Source organism: Aotus nancymaae, unplaced genomic scaffold (genome assembly GCF_030222135.1).
Source record: "Aotus nancymaae isolate 86718 unplaced genomic scaffold, 86718_ANA_hifiasm-v0.15.2.pri h1tg000015l_1, whole genome shotgun sequence".
NCBI classification, from domain to species: domain Eukaryota; kingdom Metazoa; phylum Chordata; class Mammalia; order Primates; family Aotidae; genus Aotus; species Aotus nancymaae.
The window spans coordinates 6,074,117-6,092,940 of record NW_026988427.1 but is presented as its reverse complement, the minus strand read 5'-3'; the positions used below and the strand labels follow the sequence as shown (position 1 = coordinate 6,092,940).

At 45.4% G+C, this 18,824-nt stretch overlaps 1 pseudogene; it reads right to left on the bottom strand.

The window, feature by feature from the left end:
- LOC105721427 (cAMP-dependent protein kinase catalytic subunit gamma-like) overlaps positions 1 to 13,908 on the bottom strand; it is a 59,115-nt pseudogene extending 45,207 nt beyond the window's left edge.
- Positions 13,909 to 18,824: the final 4,916 nt, after the last annotated feature.

The following is an 18,824-nucleotide window of genomic DNA, read 5'->3' as shown; positions in this document are numbered from 1 at the left end:
AGAGCAAAGCTACAGGGGTTCCCAGGGCCCGTGGGAACACTGCAGCGGTGTGTGGAGGGCTGCCATTGCAGCTACTTCGAGAACTATAGGTAAGAATTGCAGGACAGAGAAAGTGGAAGCAGGAAGGCCTGACAACCTGGCAGTGGGATCTGATCATGTGAAAACATGGTGTGAAATAAAATAGGTCAGGTTAGGAACGCTGTTACTGAGATAGGTGAGGAAGGCTATGGCAGGGGGTTGTGAAGGGTGAGAAAACCCTGCTTCCATGGGAAGGCCTGGATTTGGCCTCTGCTATCCATGACTGTAGAACTGTCCAGTCATTCAGCCATGGTGACACTGTGGCTGTCCTGTGGTCCTGGATCCCTGGAGAAGCGCATAAGGTCACTGTGAAGCCCCCATCCGAGCTTTCAAGCCCATTCCCAAGAGAGACGGTGCTGTGCCTGCCTCGCCTCTCATGTGTTTGCTACAATCTTAAAACTCTTCTGACACTGAAGAAAAGCTGTTTCCACTTACAACTCTTAAGAGGGAATCAGGCCTTTCTGCGCTGGGGCCTAGGGTGAAACATAACCGTGATTTACACACCGTAAACTTTTGTGAGTTTTATTCACCTCAGTGGGCTGATATTACACAGGCGCATGGGGGAGCCTCAGTGACTGGCGGCTTTCCGTGCAGCCCAGAACTGGGTTGGAGAAAGACAAAACAGGATAGGCAAAAGCAGAGCACACCCTGGTCTTCAGATGCCTGGTTATGCCCCGTCAGCATCAGAGGCTGCAAATTTCTGGCCTAGAGGCCAAAATCCAGCTCACTACAGTTCTGCTCGGCTGACACAATAAGGGCCTGAGCCTTCCTGAAAAGAAAAGTTTGTCTTCTAGAATGCAAAAGAGCAAAGTGGGTGGAAGAGTAGTTGATGGGGTTATATATCCAACTTGTTGCCCCGGCAGGGAGGTTCCATGAGAACAGGAGTTCCTATCTGGGTGGTGTCTTCAGATCAGTTCCTGGCACAGAGCAGGAAGCTGAGTTGGTCTTTCCTGCTCCTCAGGCACCCTGTATCCCTTCACACCCCTTCCCGAGTTCCACGACCTGTGAAAGTACAAATTCGTCCCCTAGTTCCCAGCTGTTCTCTGCCTCCAGCTTCTAGGTCCCCATCGCTGCCCTTGAGCAATCAACCAACAGCACAGAAAGGGTTGCTTCTTGGGGACCCACGAACTCTTCATTGAGCACAAGTTCTACTGAGTTAGGCAGCCTCCCCAAACCTTCCTCCAACTCTGCACCTGCCTTCTCTCCTCCCCATTCATTCTTGGTCCTCCTCCTTTCTCCTGAATCATCAGCGAAGTTCCAAATGTTCTTCGTTGGTTGTGGAGCATTTTGGTTCTCCCTGACAGCTAGTCCCTGACAGCTAATTGGGTAGAAGCTCTTGTACCCAATTAAATATCCATTTAAGTATCCCAGTCATACCATCAGGCCCAGCATTTAGGGGGATAAGCCATCTTCAAAGGTGTTTGGAATTATAAATAGTAAGAAATGTTTTCTTTTTAAGGGATTCACACTTAGTTCAGACAGAAGGGCCAAATCCCATTCAAGAGAAACAAGATTGCCAAATTTGGTTTCCCTGAGATGCATCTAGAATTGTCATATATTAATTATTGATTGTATAACACTTGCTCCAAAATGTAGTGACTTAAAACAATATTAACCCTTTATTATCTCACATGTTTTCTATAGGTCGGGAATTTGTGAGTAGCTCCGCATGGCAACTGTGGCTTGGGGATCTCTTATGAGGTTGCTGATAGACGTCAGCCACGACTACTGTCATCTGAAGGCATGGCTGGGGCCGGAGGATCTATAGGAACAGTGCAGAGAGCAGTCACAAAACATCTGTTGGTGAGAGGCTGCAGTTCTCCATACCCCACTCATCTCCCCAGAGCTCTTTGAGTGTACTCAGAGCATGGCTGCTGACTTCCTCCAGAGCAAGTGATCCAAGCCACCAGTGTGGAATTTATAAGGCCTTTCACAATCTAGTTTCATGAATCACACACCATCACTTTGACCATATTCTGTTGGGTGCATGTGCAGACTAGCTCTGATTTCATGTTAGGCAGAGGCTGCAAAGGGGCGTGAATGGCAGAGGGCAAGGACACCTGTGGGCAGGTGGCATCATGGAAAATACAAAGATTACCACAACCAGCTCTTAATTTATCTGTGTCTTCTTCTAATGCCTGTCATTTTCCCCCATCAACTCCTGTCATCACTTCCATCTCTCCCGGTTTGGTCCCTTAGCTCTTATGGCTCTTTCACTTCCCTGATTTAGGGTTCATCTCCTCCTTCCTCTGACAGTTAAAAATAAGTTATACACTTGGTAATCATAAAATAGGGATTCCACACCCACAGCATACAACTGTTGTGTAATAAATGTGCATAACTTACTTCCTGCAGCACCTGGCTCGAATTAGGTATACAATAAATGCTAATGGCTCTATTATTATTATCAATTATCAATAACTTGATCGCTATCAATACAATTATGCCCTTATGAACTGCCTTGTGAAAAGTCTAGTCTGGAAACATACTCCTGTAATGGGTAAGGGAATGAATGGTAGAGACCATGAAAAGCTGCATTTCCCCTTTCCCCGTCTTCGTACCCTTCAACACACAGTAGCATTCAAAAGAAACCGTTATCAGTCCCCTGGCACCTTGGAAAATAACCCAGTTTCCACTGAAGGCTTTTGAAAAGGAAACAAGAAAGGATGAGGGTTTCACCTAAAAGCCTAGAGCCGCATCTAAGTTCCTCTCTAGACACCCCTCCTCTCCCGGCCTCCACACCAGCAGTTGCTTTCCTGAGCCCGTGCCCTGCTGCTCTCCTCCAAAGCTGCAGCCTGTCTCCAGTATCTGCTTCTGCCTAATCTTCCAGTCTTTCTGACCTCCTTTCTTCTTGAAGAAGATTCAAAAGAGAAATCAAAAGGAGTGTTTACACTTAACGTAGTGCAACATCCAAGCACTGCCTAGAAATCACTTCACAATCACTTTATCCTAGAAATCCATTGTTATTGTGTCTTCTAGACACATTAGTCCACAACAGATTAAGTGAAATAACAAAAACAAAAACAAGCTGATCCTTTACCAAAAACAATTTTGAGTAAGTCTGAGTTCCCGAGAAACACCTGAGCTGTGTGTCCAAAATTCCACTTCTCTGCTGCTTCTGGGATCTTCCTGCAACCGTTGACCTGTGCATCCCCAGGGAGAGGCAGGCAGCCAGACCCCAGCTCCATCCCCACCAGCTGTGTGGCTCTTCCAAAGCTGCTCTTTCCCGTTCTCATTTTCCTTAGCCTCACAGAGTTATCTGAAGATACACAAGATGTTGCTCACCAAGTAGGAAGCACAGTGCCTGGCACCGAGAAAGTGCTCACTACATAGTAGCTATTTGATCCCTGGTAATATTATTCATGGGGTAGCAGAGCTAGTCACTTTCTCAGCAAGTGGCTTCAGTTCCTGAGATAGAAGCAGAGGAGCTGCCTCATTTACAAATACGGCGCAGAGAAGGGAAGACGTTTGCCTATATCACTCAACAACAGAACAGAGCTTGAACACAGAACTCCTGACGGGCAAGCTTTTTGTTAACCAGGGCGTAGAAGATGGTAAGTGGGAAACTGCTGGAACTCACAAAAGCACCGTGTTCCAAGAGTACCTGGTGATTTGGGAAGCTGGAGAGTAAGGATTCAAGTCTGACACCACCACGGTGAGCTGGCACATCAACTTTTAGCCCCACAGTTTTTTAATCTGTAGAAGGGTAAAAATAATTTTGCAGAGTGGTGAAGGAATTCAGTTGGAAAATATATGTAAGGAACTTGCTAAGTAATGGAGTATTGGGGTAACTCCTTATACTTATGGGATTAGGCTGCACTTTTAGAAACATATGAAAAGATAGATCCCCTCCCTCTGGATTCCCATAGCACCCTACTGCTATGAGCTCACTAAGTCCCCTGGTATGAGCTTGCAGAGAGAGGCATAGGCCATTGTACATGAAACACTGAATGTGGAAATACTCACTAATGAACTGGCCATTTAACAAACTGAGTCCTGCTTAGATATGGCTTCCCATGTAACCCATGCTTTCTCGGTGCCCAGAGGTGGGTCAGTGCTCTTGTCATGTCTGCTGACTGTCCTATGCTATCACCCAGCAGTACAACCTAGGAAAAATACAGGATCGTATGAAGTCAAGAGAGTCATGTTAGCTAACAGCTCCAATCACTCAGCAAAGCTTTGACAAGTGGGGATATGGTGGAGTTAGAACAGTTTACAGTTGATGAAAAGATCTTTATAAATAATGGCACCTCAAAGAGAGTCGGTTTAAATAGCAACATTTGAAATGAGGCTTAGGAAAACAGACAAAACGCTCAAATATTTTCATAAAACCGATCCTCTTCACGATGTGCTATGGAAGTCAGATGTGAGCTGAAGGGTGCGTACATGGCATGCTAAAGCCCAAACCATCCTTAGTTAAGATTTTGCACACAACTACATTGATAATGCATATTTTGTTGAACATAAGATAAAAACAAACATTCACTGTGGCTTTTTCATTTTATTTTTCAAGATAAAATCCCAGTCACACTTTTTATTTCACTGTATTTGCTAGGAAATTCTAGTTTCATATTTTAAAGCATCTACTTAAGTGACCTTTTACTGCTACAACTTGTCCTGGAAGAATGAGAATCTCTTTCTCCTTATCCTGGCTTCTGACTTGCTCTTCCCTCTACCTGGGATGCTTCCCTCCCAAACATCCATGTCGTTACTGCCTCATTTCTTTAGGTTTTTGTCAAATATCTTTTCCTTCCTTCCTTCCTTCCTTCCTTCCTTCCTTCCTTCCTTCCTTCCTTCCTTCCTCCCTCCCTCCCTCTCTCTTTCTCTCTTTCTTTGCAACAGTTTCACTTTTGTCACCCATGCTGGCGTGCAGTGGCACAATATCGTCTCGCTGAAACCTCTGCCTCCAGGTTCAATTGATTCTCCTGCCTCAGCCTCCCAAGTAGCTGGGATTACAGGCAGCTGCAACCAGCCCAGCTTTTTTTTTTTTTCTTTTTTCTTTGAGACAGAATCTCGCCCTGTCGCCCAGGCTGGAGTGCAGTGGCACGACCTTGACTCACTGCAACCTCCACCTCCCTGGATCAAGCGATACTCTTGCCTCAGCCTTCTGAGTAGCTGAGATTACAGGCACACGCCATCACACCCAACTTTTTTTTTTTTTTTTTTGTATCTTTAGTAGAGATGGGGTTTCACCATGTTGGCGTGGTGTCACGTGGCATGTTGTGGATCACAAACTCCTGACCTCATGATCTGCCTGTCTTGGCTTCCCAAAGTGCTGAGATTACAGGCATGAGCCACAACACTTGGCTAGTTTTTGTATTTTTAGTAGAGATGGGTTTTACCACGTTAGCCAGGCTGGTCTCAAACTCCAGACCCCAAGTGGTCCACCCACCTCAGCCTCCCAAAATGCCGAAGTGCTGGGAGTACAGGCATGAGCCACCACACCTGGCCAAGTGTCTCCTTTTCAGGGTGTTCTTCTAGATCTCCCTATCTAAAGCCTCCTACACACAAACACATGTACACATACACATACACATCATACTTCTGCACACCATTACTCCCCTGCACACATTCACACCCCTACACACATTCACACACACATCTACAACTATACAAAAACACACCACACACACCTGCACACAAGCACACACATACCTGCACACACTCACACACAATCCTCCTACCTACTCCTCTCTACCCCCATATCATGCTTTATTTTTCTCCATAACGTTTATCACCATCTGGCATATTAAATATGTTTTTTGATTTTTTTGTCTATTAGCTGCCAAAAGATCAGGAACTTTATTCATTTTGCTCACTATTTTGTCTCCACTAATAGGCAGATAGGAAGCCCTCATATATTTGTGGGATGAATGAATGGGGGTGTGTGTGTGTGTATAGCTAAGAGGGTGTATGTATGGGTGGGTGGGTGCGAGGATGCAAGAGTGGATGGGTGGATGGGTAGATGGGTGGGTGGGTAGATGGATGCATAGGTGAATGGGTGGGTGGATGGATAAGAGAGTTGATGGGTGGATGGATGGGTGGGTGGATAGATGGGAGGGTGGATGGGTGGATGGATGAGTGAATGAGTAGATGGATGGGAAGGTGGGTGGGTGAATGAATGGATGAGGGAGTAGGTGATGGGATGGATGGGTGGATGGATAAGAGGGTGAACGGGTGGATGGATGGGTGGGTGGATGTATGGATGGGATGGTAATTGGATGAATGGGTGGATGAGTGGGTAGATGGATGAGATGAGTGTGTGGATAGATGGGAGGGTGGATGGGGAATGAATGGGTGAGTGGTTGAATGGATGGGAGAGTGGGTGGGTGAATGGGTGGATAAGTGGGTAAATGGATGGGATGAGTGGGTTGATGGATAAGATGTTCGATGGGTGGATGGATGGGTGGGTGTTTGGTTGGATGAATGGGAAGGTGGGTGGGTAAATGGGTGGATGAGTCAGTAGATGGATGGGATGGGTGGGTGGATAGATGGGAGGGTGGATGGGTGGATGTGTGGATGGATGGGTGAGTGGGTAGATGGATGGGAGTGTGGGTGGGTGAATGGGTAGATGAGTGGGTAGATGGATGAGATGGGTGTGTGGATAAGATGGGAGAGTAGATGGGTGGATGGGTGGATGGATGGGTGAGTAGTTGGATAGATGGGAGTGTGGGTGGGTGAATGGGTGGATGAGTGGGTAGATGGATGGGATGGGTGTGTGGCTAGATGGGAGGGTGGATGGGTGGATGGATGGGAGGGTGGGTGGGTGAATGAATCCCAAAGGAACTTAGGGAATTTTGTTGAAATATTCTACTTAATTCTATACCTCTACTTCAGACTGGAGATGCCCTGAAAGCAGGATCTATAGCCTCTTTGTCCCTTTTTTAACTGGTGTTTTAGGAATCCTGATAAAGATTTTTCACAAACACCAGCTGAACTGATATGAAGTTCGGGCAGAGTCTTTCCCACTCCCAACTTCTGATTATCCTTCAAAAGGCCCAGCTCCAAACTCTGATATCTGGAGAAGGTGCTGCTCCAAGGCCCAGGCCCATAGCTTTGTCATGAGTGTCCCTGTGTTGTAAAAGCAGGAAAACAGGACAACAAAGCACTGTGGAAGGTCCAAAATAAGCACTCTACCCTGAAGGCCTCAGGACACGGGCAGGAATAAGACGGAGAGGCTGCAGGAGGGTGTATGAGGTGACTGTGATAGGTCAGTTTGGAGCACGACATCCTCAATGTTGGGTTCCAACGTCACACACCGGGGCCTGTTGGGGGGTGGGGGCCTGGGGAGGGATAGCAGGGAGCTGGGGGATTGGGGAGGGATAACACTAGGAGAAATAACTAATGTAGATGATGGGGAGATGGATGCAGCAAACCACCATGGCATGTGTATACATATGTAACAATCCTTCATGATCTGCACAGGCACCCAGAACTTAAAGTATAATAAAAGAAAAACATTGGGTTCCACTCCAGATTTATTAAAAATACCAATCTAACATACGCTGAGAAACAGACTCAAAAAGTTGAAGGGTCTCTCCAAGGGCCACATGCCAGTAAGTTGTGGCGTCAAGACTCCAATCCAGGTTTGATGTATCCCAGGTTTAAAATGATCTCTTTTAAACCCAAAATGAAAGTAGAAGGGAATTATTTTGTGGCTGTAGAAATGGCCTGGGAAAAGAAACCGTCATCTCTCTTCTGTGTCAGGAGATAGTATGGGGTAGGGGACATCAGGGGACTCTGGAGACTGGGACCACAGAGAATGCCCATTTGCCCCTGATTCATGCTAACCTGGGGGTTTAACTTTTCTGTGACTTGAGTTTCCTCATCTGTACTGCAAGAGCACTAACAGAGCACTAACTTGCTTGTGGTTTTGAAGATTGAATAACATGATGCCTGGCACAGAATAAGCTCTCAGCTGGGCGTGGTCACTCACGCCTGTAACCCCAACACTTTGGGAGGCCCAGATGGGAGGACTGATTGAGCCCAGAAGTTCAAACCAGCCTGGGCAACATGGTGAAATGCTGTCTCTACAAAAAAACAAAAATTAGCTGGGGGAACACACCTATGGTTCCAACTACTTGGGAGGCTGAGGCAGGAGAATTATTTGTGCCCAGGAGGTTGAGGCTGTAGTGATCTGTGATGCACTCTAGCCAGGGTGACAGAGCATGACCTTATCTCAAAAATAAATACATCAAAAAGCTCTCAACTACGTATTTGCAATAATTACTGCAATTACGTGTTACTTATTACTATTCTCTGAGTGTTCAAGAGAGATGCAAGGAAATAGAACCGATGTGAAGAGAGTGAAATGGCGCACATCCCCAGTGTCTGGAGCAAGTCATCCCCTCTGTCCCTCAGTCTCTGAACAATTTCATGTTTTACTGTTTTATCTGACTCCACTTTGGTGTCCCTGAAGCACTTTGTACAAATGTTCATGACAACACTTAGCCTCTCCTCAGTTTCTCTGCCCCTGTGCCCAGCCACCTGCCCCTTCCCCCACACAGGGAACAGACAGCAATCACGGGACTGAGTCCTTGCCAAGGACTGCACTAAGCCCATTTTCTGAACCATCGCAACTAATCATCACAGCTACTTTAGGAGGGTTATCATTATCCCCACTTGAGGGGAGGAATCTAAGACCCAGAGATGCTAAGTGGCCTGCCCCCTCTGTATGTGGCACTGATGAGATTTGAGCATAAGTCAAGGGATCATCACTCCAGAAAAAGAGAAAGAAGACAGAGAGGAAAGGAGCTCAGAGAGGGAGGGAGGATGGGGCAGGAACACCCCTTTGGACAAGTTTACAGAACCAGGAAAAGACTGTAAATGAGCAGAGACTCACACCCCATTCAGAAAGAAATTGAAATGTGTGTGTGTGTGTGTGTGTGTGTGCACGCGCCTGCACACATGCAGCTTTTACTTTCTCAAGTCATACATAGCAAGTTCACTCTCTACCCTTCATTAGTCCAAGGAAGCCCCTCTAGGATCCAAATATAAATTCAAAAGAAGTGTCACCCATTCTGCCTGTTCATCTCATCTGTGTTCCCTATCTTCTGTACTTTGTATTAGACAACTGAATAACTACAGCTATGTCCCAGGAATCCAATTTCCTTCCAGAAATAGGGGGCTTTAAGGGGATACATGTATACACACATACGTATTTATGTAAATACGTTTGCACACAGCTTTTTTGAAAATATTCCTTTTAGGCATTAACAGGCATCTGTGGTCTTCTTAGTAAAGAAGGCACAAGAATCTAAACTACCCCTCCTTTTGGCCAGTGTAGCCAGGAGCACACTGAAGGACACGGGTAACTGTTGGCCCCATTGGCCCCTCCCCCGTTCTTGAACCTCTCCAAGTGAAGGAATGATGGCCTTAATGAAAACATCTCCTTCCCCTCCCTCTGAAGACAGGGATGAAGATAATAACTACCATTGGGATGAAAGTTTACAGTTCATGAAGAACTTTCAGATTCCTTCTTTGATCCAATTGTCTAGCAGCCCTGGGAGACAGGAATTGAGTGCCCACTATTCAGATGGGAAATTCAAGACTCTGAGACAGAGCGGGTGGCCACGATCTGCACTTGGAGGAGCCCGCAAGGGGCCCCATGCCTATCTGATTCCTGAGTCCTTGGGTGGGTATCCAGGGGTGAACACCACCGGTGACCCCACATCAGGACTTTGACCCAGCCACAGGCTTGAGGCCACTGGGAAGATCTGTGTCACTGAAACTGTTAGGTCAGAGGCCACTCAGTTCCTTCACCACCTGTCATGGCCAGCAGCTTCCTGGCAACTGGAAATTCACAGCCTGGCTCTGAGTGGGTCGGTCTGCATGGTGGAGGGCACAGCCATGGGTTCTCACCTAGCCCCCACTCTGTGTGGGGCTCCTGCTCTCCCCAGCACCACCCTCAGTAGGAACAACTAGGGGTTAAACCTGTCCTGTCCCACCTTGCTTTCCTTCTGCCCCCTTCTGGGTTCTTCCCTTTTGTGCCTGAGACCCCAGAGCAAAAACCTATGCTTTTCAATGCATAAAATAAAATACAACAAATTACAAAGGAAAGTTAGGAAACTAAATACAGTTGTAAGAATATGTTTTACAATAGTGATAAACTCAACTGACACCTATCCTGTTGTCGAACTTACAGTATTGGAAACGATCACCAGTGGTTCATTTTAGTTTTAGAGCAACATTTTTAGGCCGGGAGCAGTGGCTTACACCTGTAATCCCAGCGCTTTGGGAGGCTGAGGCAGGCGGATCACCTGAGGTCAGGAGTTCGAGACCAGCCTGGTCAACATGGTGAAACCCTGTCTCTACTAAAAACACAAAAATTAACCAGACGTGGTGGCGCACACCTGTAATCTCAGCTACTTGGAAGGCTGAGGCAGGAGAATCACTTGAACGCGGGAGGTGGAGGTTGCAGTGAGCTGAGATCGTACCACTGCACTCTAGCCTGGGTGACAGAGCAAGACTCTGTCTCAAAAAAAAAAAAAAAAAAGAAAAGAAAAAGAAAAAGAAAGAAAAGAAAAGAAAAACATTTTTAGTTCTAGAATAAAATGAAAATAGGCAACTTGTGAAGCTACTCAGAGAAGGACATTTGTCCTTTGAGATGTATTTACAGAAATCATTTAAAATTAGAAATAAAGAATGTTTTAATTTTTTAAAACTTTACAGGAAACTTGTATATGTGCTTTTTGTTGTTGTCATTGAGACAGAGTTTCACTCTGTTGCCAGGCTGAAGGGAATTGGTGCGATCTCGGCTCACTGCAACCTCTGCCTCCCAGGCTCAAGTGATTCTCCTGCCTCAACCTCCTGAGTAGCTGGGAGTCCAGCGGCACACCACCATGCTCAGCTAATTTTTGTATTTTTAGCAGTGATGTTGTTTCGTCATGTTGGCCAGGCTGGTCTTGAACTCCTGCCCTCAAGCGTTCTGCCCTCCTCAGTCTCCCAAAGTGCTGGAATTGCAGGCATGAGCCGCCACACCCAGGCTGCTTTCTTTCTTCTACATTAAATTGCAAGATCTATTTGCTTGATTTAGCCATTCCACAATGCAGACGTATTTCAAAACTTTATGTCATATGCTATACATATATACAATTTTTATTTGTCAATTAAAATAAATTAATATAAGAAAAGATCTATCAGAACAGCAGATACTCAAAAAAAGATCAAAATAGCAAGATTTAATATCTAACATAAAGTAGTAATGAGCATAGGTGACATAAAATATCTGCAAATGTAAAGTACATAGTTATCACAGTTTATCAAAGTTACTGATTTGTAGCCTACATTCATAAATTTTTTTTTTTTTTTGAGACAGAGTTTCGCTCCTGTTACCCAGGCTGGAGTGCAATGGCGCGATCTCGGCTCACCGCAACCTCCGCTTCCTGAGTTCAAGCAATTCTCCTGCCTCAGCCTCCTGAGTAGCTGGGATTACAGGCACGCGCCACCATGCCCAGCTAATTTTTGTATTTTTTAGTAGAGACGGAGTTTCACCTTGTTGACCAGGATGGTCTCGATCTCTTGACCTCGTGATCCACCTGCCTCGGCTTCCCAAAGTGCTGGGATTATAGGCGTGAGCCACTGCGCCCAGCCCAATATTTTTAAAAAGTCAAAATTTCAGTAAAAGGTTAGTGAAAATACAGAATTTGTTCTTTCCCCATCTAAGTTGGCACATCTCTGGTGGGGAAGGGTCTATAGATCCTAACAGCCCTGCATCGTTTAATCCCCTGCTGATAAGCAGATGCGAGGGAGTAGTGTCTAGAAGCTCTAGCCCTACAGAAAGACAACATGAGTCCGAATCCCCACTCTGTGCCTCAGTAGCTGTGTGATCCAGGCAAGTTACTTAACCTCTCTGTTAAGTAAACAAGTGATAATACTTCTCACCTCATGAGACTGCTGCTTCCCCTAGTACCCACACACAATAAATATTCTAAGTAACTTTAGTTTACATTGTTTCCTTTTCTTTTGGCCTTTTAAGAAAGCCCTGCAAGGTAATTATTATATCCACTGTTTCCACCGGAAGAAACTGAGGCTCAAAAAGGGAAAGTCGTAAGCCAAGCATCACACAGGGTTCAGAGGAGAACTCTGTTAATCAGAGGAAGGCTCCAGAAAGGTAACCTGAAAGAAATACAAGTCTTGTCTGGGTGTGGAGGCTCTTTCCTGTAATGCCAACACTTTGGAAGGCTGAGTTGGGAGGATCACTTGAAGCCAGGAGCTTGAGACCAGCATGGGCAACATAGTGATGCCTCATCCCTGTTTTAAAAAAAAAAAAAAATCTTTATAGGAAAAGAAACACAAGTCTGGACAGTGAGGAGATATTGGCGGGGGGAATGTAAAAATACTCCATCATTTGCCAACTAGGTGATTTGTTTCCAAATTCAAAAACGCCCTTTCTTTTCCCCTCAGCAGTCAAAAACCACACTATTGCTGCATGTGCATATCTATGCCAGTCACCATAAGCAAAGCTAGGTTTCTGTACAATAGCGGCCCCCCATTCACAGGGGATATGTTCCAAGACCCCCAGTGGAGTCCACAGAGAGTACCAAATCCTATATATGCTACGTTTTTTCCTATTCATGTACTCCTATGATAAAGTCAAATTTACAACTTAGGCACAGTAAGCAATCGATAACAATCACGAATAATAAAACAGCACAAATGTAACAATATGCATCACTACTCTTGCACTTTGGAGCCATTATGAAGTAAAACAAGGGTTATTTGAACCCAAGCACTTGATACTGTCCATCTGGTCACCAAGACAGCTACTAGGTGACTAACGGGCAGGCGGCGAATCCAATGAATACAGCGTGGATGTGCCAGACAAAGGGAGGATTCTCATCCCCAGCGGGATGGAGCAGACAGCTCCAGATTTCATCACGCTCCTCAGAATGGCATGCAATTTAAAGCTTATGAACTGTTGACTTCTGGAATTTTCCACTTAATATTTTCAGACCACAGCTAACCATGGGTAACTGAAACCACAGAGAGCGAAGCCGCAGATACAGGAGGGCTACTATATTCTCTGAGGTTGCAGTCTGCAAACTGGAGGAGGTGTGTGCTTTGGCACCACAGCCATCCCCCTTCAGGAAGCCACCCCTCTGTCCCTCCCAGGACAGGAGGTTCTGGTAGGGCAGCCCTCCTACCATGACCCAGACCAGTGACAGTTCAAGAATCAGCACGAGATCCACCCCGGAAGAAAGAGGGTTAAATTTATGACTTCAGTTGGAGCATTAGGAAAAGGGTCTTTTCTTTCCCTGGGGCTGCCGAGTTGGTAGGATGGAAACCTGGAACCAGCGTTAGTTCCAGGTTTTATCACCACATGGGGACAGCCTGCCTGACCAAGAGTACCGAGCGAAAGGAATCAGAGCCAATAACTGAATAAATAATGTCCAATCAAGCCAGGCCTGAAGGCAGTGCTTTACCCTAAACTTTTCATTTCTGTCTAATCCATTTGCTTTTTTGTTTAAACTATCGTAAGTTGGGTTTCTGCCACTTACAAACAAAATTCTCTCAACTAATAAACTCCCTCCTTCATTTTCTTGCCTCTAACTTCCCTAGCTCAGCTCAGTGGGGTCTAGGGTGCCACCGACACTTGTAGGCCAGAGTCTGCTGCAGTTTCTGAGCCTATCTTTCTGATGAAAGGAGAATGTCTTAAACCCCTCAACACTCACCACCATCACCCAATAAAACCATTTGGAGGATCAGGGTTCCAGAGAAGCCCTTGAGACTGTGTTGCTGGCTCTGGGGTTTGGGTGTGGAGTTCAGCTCTGGTTCCTTGCCGTGCTCGTCTGGCAGAATGTCAGGCCTTGAGCCCAGTTCTGCACCCATGTTTGTAGTTCCTGGTGCCAAGACTTCCATTCTGTTAGTGTGCAAGCATGCCATGCCCAGGCTACCCCCAAAACAATCACTTTCCTTCCCGCTGTTTATTTCAAGGCATACCACCAACATATCAGCATCTTTCAGCTCGGTCAAAACCTGACTCATATCAACTTTTTGACACTGTTTCTATATCTGGCAAGGAAATAACTTGGAAAGTCTGACCTTGAGTAGACCATTAAACCGAAAATAAATTCCTTATGGAGATCATTTAAACCTAAGCCATTACAAATCCCAGCTATAAGAAGAATGAGGGCTAAGACTTTCTAATGCCCTGACAGTTAAAATAGTCATTAAAATCCAGCCTGATTCTCTAAGCTGTGATTTTAAAGTCCTGTTGGGAAAACTCATGAGGACAAAGTGGGCTTATTTGATGGTGGGACAATTACAGGAGCAGAGAGAGGAAAGAGAGTGAGTTTTCTCCTCTTCCCAGCTTCAGGGAGGCCTATTTGTACAACTTGCAGGGATTTTTCCAGGTGTGACCACACAGCTCAGAGTAGCTTGAAAATAAAGGCAATGTCTTTCTTCTAGTGCATAAAGGGACAGAACTCAGGCCCACAGTCACAGGATAGTGACAGGTATGTGACTCCCCGGGCCAGGAATTCAGTTCCGCGCACTGCCTTGGATGAGTCCCATCTGACAGGAGGAAACCACCGGCCAGAAGTTCAGATGGGCATGAATGACAACAGCTGGCAGCTGACGAGTGGTTACTATGTGCCAGGCGCCATTCACGGGCTTTGTCTGTACAGGAGTTTGAGACCAGCCTGACCAACATGGAGGAGCCCTATCTCTACTAAAAATACAAAACTAGCAGGGCGTGGTGGCGCATGACTGTAATCCCAGCTACTCAAGAGGCTGAGACAGGAGAATCGCTTGAATCTGGGAGGCAGAGGTTGTGGTGAGCCGAGATCGCACCACTGCACTCCAGCCTGAGTGACAAGAGTAGAATTCCATCTCAGAAAAAAAAAATTCCTAAACTTTGTGGCTTAAACTACTTTTATTTATTATCTCACATTTTCTGTTGGTCAGCAATTTAGAAACTCTTAGCTGGGTAGTTCTGGCTTGGAGTCTCAAAAGGTTGCAGTCACGATATTGGCTAGGGTTACGGTTAACTAAAAACCAGAGGATTCAGCAGGAGGATCCACTTCCAATATGGCTCACTCAATGGCTGTTGGCAGGAGGCCTCAGTTTCTCACCACGTAGGACTCTCCCTAGGGCTGCTTGAGCATCCTCACAACGTGGTAGCTGGCTGCCCCCGGAGTGTATGATCCAAGAGAGGGACCAAGGAGGAAGCCACAGTGTCTTGTACGTCCTTTAATGACATCTTGACTGTCATACAACACTTCTGCCACATGCTATTCATTAGAAGGAAGTCACTAAGAATAGTTCACACTCAAGGGTAGAGGACATAGGCTGTATCTTTTGAAGAGAAACGTATCAAAGAGTTTGGATGTATTTTTAAACTACCACAGTACCTTACAGAAAATTACAGTGTGGCTGAGCCAGATGATAGGACCCTGCTCCTAACCACAAAACTATTTTGCCTCTGAGGGAACAACAAAACCCTCCTTTATTGTGTTGGGAAACGTGAACTTCAGGTACACTATTTGAACAGATAATACATGTGCATGATAAAATACTGAAATGATACAAAAAATGGTGCATCGTGTAATGGAAGTGCCCCTTCCTACCCTGGCCCCCTAGTTCTTCTTCCCACAGGCAGCCTCTGCTGAGAGTTTCTCATGAATCCTTCCAGCGACAGTCCAGGCCAGCAATTCTCAGTGTGCTCTCTGACCAGCATCATCAGCATCACCTGGGAATGTGCTAGAAATACAAATTCTCAGACCCCATCCCAGACCTACTGAATCAGAAACCTTGGAGGTAAGGCCCTGCAATCTGTCTTATAACAAGCCCTCCAGGTGAGTTTGAGGAACCAAGTTTAAGAACCACTGGTCTAGACCAGGCGTGGTAGCTCATGCCTCCAATCCCAATACTTCGGGAGGCTGAGGCAGGAGGATTGCTTGAGCTTAGGAGTTCAAGACCAGAATGAGACCCTGTTTCTACAAAAAATTTAAAAATTAACTGGGCACGGTGGCACAAGCCTGTGGTCCCGGCAACGCAGGAGGCTAACGTGGGAGAATTGCTTGAGCCCAGGAGGAAGAGGCTGCAGTGAGCCATGATCACTCCACTATACTTTCACCTGGATGACAAAATGAAACCTTGTCTCAAAAAAAAAAAAACCAGGCCGGGCGCGGTGGCTCAAGCCTGTAATCCCAGCACTTTGGGAGGCCGAGGCGGGTGGATCACGAGGTCAAGAGATCAAGACCATCCTGGTCAACATGGTGAAACCCCGTCTCTACTAAAAATACAAAAATTAGCTGGGCACGGTGGCGCGTGCCTGTAATCCCAGCTACTCAGGAGGCTGAGGCAGGAGAATTGCCTGAACCCAGGAGGCGGAGGTTGCGGTGAGCCGAGATCGCGCCATTGCACTCCAGCCTGGGTAACAAGAGCGAAACTCCGTCTCAAAAAAAAAAAAAAAAAAAAAAAAAAAAAAAAAAAACCACTGGTCTATACAAGCAAAGCATCAAACAGCTTTAAACCTATATTTCCTATATGTGCTCCCACCACCTTCATTATTAACTTACGTAAATCCCGAAATTATCCTGTAAATAGCACAATTACAGTGCATTGTATTGTGCCTGAGTTAGAATCACAATGACACAATATATGTTGCCTTATTTTGATCATTCTTTTTTTTTTTAATGGAATGGGACCACCCTCATCTCACCCCTAACAATGGAAGTACAATATCTCACATTTACCTTGATCTCCTGGGGACTTATGCCCGGCTTGCAGTCGGAGAAATGAGCTCAAGATGGTTCTACCGCAAATATCACATGGCCACGCCCCACAGTGTTTTCTCTAGAAGTGTAAGGTCATTTACCTGTTGAGATCCTTCAGTTTTCCTCCGCAGGAAGGGTGTGTGATGTCAGATTCTTCTGTCCATGCCTTTTTTACTATCATTAGAACTCCCCATTTATAGAAATCTGATGGAGACCTGTGAATTTTGTTTGTTAAACTCAAGAAAATGATAATGACGATAGGAAGGATGCAGTTGTACCCTACTAAAGAAAACAGAATACATTAAAATTCTAATATTGACAAGTCAGGAAATGCCTCTTTGTCTACCACATTTATTCCAGGTACAAAAGCGCTCACTATAGGCTTCTTTGGCTAGCAGTCCTCGTCGATGTTAAGCATCATTCAATTTACAAAAATGCCAGTGTTCACTCATGCAGTGTTCTGGGAATGCATCTATGGAATAAAGTGATGTCTGCTGGACAACTCGTACACACCGAGAGTGCCAAGGTCTTCAAATTGTGTTAATATCAGCAACACACTTACCATTTTATATTCCAGGTGTTACAAAAGCAGTAACAACGCTGGGCGTGGTGGCTCATGCCTGTAATCCCAGCATTTTGGGAGGCTGAGATCACCTGAGATCAAGAGTTCAAGACCAGCCTGGGCAACATGGTGAAACCCCATCTCTACAAAAATACAAAAATTAGCCTGCCATGATGGCGGGTGCCTGTAATCTCAGCTACTTGGGAGGCAGAGGCAGGAGAATTGCTTGAACCTGGGAGGTGGTAGTTGCAGTGAGCCGAGATTGCGCCATTGCACTCCAGCTTGGGTGACAGAACAAGACTCTGTCTCAAAAAACAAAAACAAACAAACAAACAAAAAACCACAGTAACAAAAATAAAACATTGTACTTCATTATTTTCTAAGCATTAGATCAACGAACAAGCATCTGAGACTTGTGGCCTTGTGCCAAAATACAGATGCTGTGTGTCTGCATACACATGTTCCTAAGGTGTGATAATGTCACACCCCTTGTATGACCTGGTCCTTTTACCTTACTCTGTTCATTAGAAGCAAGTTATGGATGCCAGGCAAGTGGCTCATGCCTGTAATCCCAGCACTTTGGGAAGCCAAGGTGGGTGGATCACCTGAGGTCAGGAGTTCGAGACCAGCCTCGCCAATATAGTGAAACCCTGTCTCTACTAAAAATACAACAAAATTAGCTGGACGTGGTGGCGTATGCCTGTAGTCCCAGCTACTCAGGAGGCTGAGGCAGGAGAATTGCTTGAATCCAGGAGATGGAGGTTGCGGTGAGCTGAAATCATGCCATTCTGCTCCAGCCTGGGCAACAAGAGTGAAACTCTGTCTCAAATTAAAAAAAAAAAAGAAAGAAAGAAAAGAAAAGAGAAAGAAGAACAAGAAGCAACAAGTTATGGAATCCAGTGTACACTCAGAGTGACAGGAATCATTGGGGCCATCGTGGAAGCTGGCTACGTGTGTGTGTGTGTGTGTGTGTGTGTGTGTGTGCGCGCGCGCGCGCAATATACGTGAATCTATGTAAAATGTTCATGTATCTGAGAAAGGTTCATCTTCTCATTAAAGATGTTCACTGTTTTATGTTTAAAATTATTAGTTGGCCAGTTGGGTTGTATAATTATACTTACCCAGCTCACATCAAACTAGGGGGAAAAAATGAAACACTGACAACTTGACAAAACTCAAAGGATTTAATTGGGAATTGGGTGGAGATCTAAACACCCAAAAATAGGGGATTGTTTGATTATGTCTCATTCTAATGAAGACTACTAGACCATCATTAAAAATCAACATGTTGTCAAAAATATACAGTACCCTAAAAAGATACTCATAATATAATCTCAAGTTGAAGACTACGAGCCCAATTTATTTTAAAATGATGCCTATAGATTTGCAACTAACATTTCTGAACACTTACTACATACCAGGCACTATGCTAACTGCTACGGATTAATCCTTTCATCTCCCAA